The sequence below is a fragment of the Anarrhichthys ocellatus genome, unplaced genomic scaffold (genome assembly GCF_004355925.1).
Source record: "Anarrhichthys ocellatus isolate YVR2014 unplaced genomic scaffold, GSC_Weel_1.0 scaffold114, whole genome shotgun sequence".
Lineage (NCBI taxonomy): Eukaryota > Metazoa > Chordata > Actinopteri > Perciformes > Anarhichadidae > Anarrhichthys > Anarrhichthys ocellatus.
Window position 1 is genome coordinate 504,173 of NW_022280144.1, and position 3,801 is coordinate 507,973.

The window sequence follows — 3,801 nt, forward strand, 5'->3', positions numbered from 1 at the left end:
CACACACACACACACACACACACACACACACACACACACACACACACTCTGTGCTGCCTCTGGGCAAAGTCTCTGTGCCACGTGCCAGTCCTCGTCTCGTGGATTACCAGTTGCCAACACCGTGGCTTTCCATCAGGGCAAGATCCGGCCCCGGTAATCTTGGATGGAGGAGAGCATTGGAGGTCAACAATTGGCAGCTGAGCTCATGGGGCTCAGCAGTGGGGATGGAGGGGGAAAAACAGTGGGACTGTGAGACATTAGGCAAACAGACGGCCACAGTGGAAATTCCTATTTTAAAAAGCGGCTTGGTGATGTCTAAAAGTGGCTGGCCACTCCTGGACGAATCCCTTTAGGAGTGTTTTAGGGCACATCCAACTGGTAGGGTTAGGGTTTTGAACTAGAACACACTGGAGAGATTATACATCTCGTCTGTCCTGGGAACGCCTTGGGGGTCCCCCAAGAACTTGAAAGTGTTGCTGGGGAGAGGGACGTAGATGGATGGATGGATAGATGGATGGATGGATGGGCGGATGGATGGATGGGCGGATGGATGGATGGATGGATAGATGGATGGATGGATGGGCGGATGGATGGATGGATAGATGGATGGATGGATGGGTTGGTGGATGGATGGGTGGATGGATGGATGGGCGGATGGGTGGATGGATGGGTTGGTGGATGGATGGGTGGGTTTGGTGATGTCCGTGGCACTGGTTCACAGGGGCCCTTGGGCTGGTTTCAGGTGATCCAGTGCAAACGGTAGGAGTGGTGTAATTTCACTTTAATTAGATTCACTTGAAATTATCCCATTAGAGGGCATGATATCTTTATGTATGTGTCCCTGCCTGGGAATAAACATTGTCATTTGGGGGGCGAGTGACATGAAAACGTGAGAAATAACATGCATAAATACACACACACACACCACACACACACACACACACACACACACACACACACACACACACACACACACACCTAGACTCTTTCATTGGGAACTTTACAATGCTCTCCTGATAAGCAGGGTTGCTGCAGATGATAGAGCTGGGCTGACTTCAAAGACACATTAAAAACACATGTGAGCATACATCCACACGTTGAAGCCCCAACCCCTTTATGATCCGGTGCTGATTACACAGCATAGACAGGATGTCACACTTCTAAAATAAGGCGTCCGAGGTGTGCGTTAGACATGCCCAGTCTGCACCGTCTATGTACTGAGCCCCGGCACCTCGCGCTGAGAACATGACACCTCATAATATCTACGCATTACTCTGGTACCTGGAGGAGATGACATTGGCCTTTTATTAACATTCAGATATCACTTTATTATCGGTTTCCATGCTTCCAGTGAGGAGTTGCAGTGCTCTGCGCTCTGAGAGCGAGCTTGTTGGCACAACATTAGCCAAGCAATGGCACAAAGTATCAATATCGGCCCTTTTGAAGCTGTAAAATGCTCATTTACGGCCCCTTACTTCACACATGGCAGCTAGGAATAGCCGCTGCATGAAAAAGTCACAAAGCCTCAAGTCATGGGGAAGCATATGTGGAAATAGTGAGAGTGGCAGGCCCGTCTCAGCTGCCAAAGGGGCCCCCATGCAGGGGCTCGTGTGTGAGCATGTGTCTGGCCAAGTGTATGTGTATGTGTACATGTCTGTTCGTATGGGTGTGTGTGTGTATGTGTGTGTGTGTGAGACAGGATGGGTGGAGTGATAACAGTCTTCTCAGTTGAACATTGTCTGTGCGTTTTGAAACCCTCAGTTTCAGAACACTTCCTCTGTCTGCACGGCATTGATGTTTGTCACAGTTAGACAAAATACTATGAACAGTACATTTGAACAATAAAGAGTATAGGATTTCTTGAGGCTTGTACCTTTAGCGAAACCTTTTGCTGGTCTTAAACAGTATTTGTATCTCACTACTCAAGTTCCTAGTTCCAAGTTTCTCAAGGAATCTCTCTCTGGATGCTGCTGCTAATGCTAACATAGTCATAAACATGATGAAAAAAATAGCATGTAACTATAATGTTATACAGCTGATGATATAGATGATAGCTTGAATGTTAGCAGCACTTTAGTGTATTATATTTGTATTTTATATTTTTTTCAATAAGCTAATTTAAATACAGCGGAATACCGTAACAACCCCAAGGAGTGCCCCGCCCCGAACAGGCACTGCACTATAAACTGTTAAAAAGCAACTTTGTTACATGTTCACTGTGTTGATCTTCAGGCAGTTAAATAACACGACCCCTCACAAAGTTGTGGACATTCTGAAATTCTCTCAAAGACCGCTGAAGAAATGCATGAAATGTTCCAAATCAGCTGTGCTCTTTGGCGACACACTGGGTTCTTTATCCTGTTGTACCTTTTTTTTTTATTTTTATAAATCATAAGGGTTGTTTCTGTTAGCAAGTATACTGAGGAAGCAAAGTCCCACTGGGCTCCAGATGAGTCAGCCAGGAGAGAGTTCATGGAGAGTTCTGTACAGCTGATCAAACTCCAGCCAAGGAGGTGTAAGTAGAAAACATAGATATGTGTGAAACGCCCCCAACGTATGAGGGCGTTTGACAAGTCTGTCCAACGTATCCATGTTGAATCTCTGTTTCGAGGTTAACTTAATTGGAGTAGCAAGCAGTGTAGAAAGCAACAGATTTGGAGGAAGGGTTATTCTTGCTGGGCTCTGCTGGACAGATGCCAGAAGGGGCCTACGAGGGAGCTTGTGGTTTCCGGAATGACTGCCTTCTGAAAACTTGATCTCAAGACAGGAGCTCTCGTCTGAGGTGAAACTTGCCTCAGCAGCGACATTGTGGTGTTGAAAATAGTGTCACCCCCCAAAGAAAAGACCACAGAATTCTCCCGACTTGAATAACGCCGCTCGTGTGACAGAATCTGTTTCTTGACACAATCTGTCATTTCCATCTAAACCCGCCTCCTAGTTTCATTTTCGGCCACTCCCTCCTATCACCGTCTGTCCCACAACCCCCACCCCACCCTATTCGTCTATCTGTCTGTGTGCGTTTCCTGTCTGATAGATTACAGGATGTCCTCTGCAAACAAGCAAGATTCCAGTCGCAGAGAAAGAAAGCAAGCACAACTAATTTGACAGAAACTTGCAGAAAGCATAGACCAATAAAGTGCTTGTGGGCTAAAAGAGCTTCCAGTACAATCTCATGGAACAAGATGACTGCCATAAACCAAAACCACAACTGCTGCCATAAGAACAAAACACCAAAAATGAAGAGTCAATGCAGCATTGAATATAGTACATTTCAGTTTGTCATACCAGTAATCCACTGAGAAGATACTTTTAGAATTGATCTACTCAAATAACAGCACATGATGGCTCAACAATGAGTGATATATTTGACAACAACATCCTTACTCAAGGTCTACCTTACTGGCCTTTTCTGTAGCTTTTAACTGTACCTCATGCCTCGACGGATGAAGTTTGCTCAGCTGTCACTGTGAATGTTTCACTTCTAGAAGCATGGATAATAATCTCCATGACAACAGACCAAACTCCATCCGATGAGGGAAGATTGTAAAACGTGGTTAAAATCTTTTGAATAATTTAATAACATTTAATGAAAATCATGACCCCTCCCTAATTGACATCTTGTGCCATTTCAGTGCTGTGTAAACCTTGGGTGTTCTGGAACATGACACTGATCATTAACGTTTCCTTCGCCCAGAAATCCTTTGACCACATAATGTGATTCAGTGTCAGGACTGCACGCTGTCAGAGACAAGCAACTTGTAGTGACATGGTGCTTGACAGGTTGCCTAACCCAAAACCCCC

General features: G+C 45.3%; 1 protein-coding gene across 1 annotated transcript in view; it reads right to left on the reverse strand.

The window, feature by feature from the left end:
* skia (v-ski avian sarcoma viral oncogene homolog a) overlaps positions 1 to 3,801 on the reverse strand; it is a 73,010-nt gene that overhangs the window by 14,268 nt on the left and 54,941 nt on the right. The gene's annotated exons all lie outside the window — the stretch shown is intronic.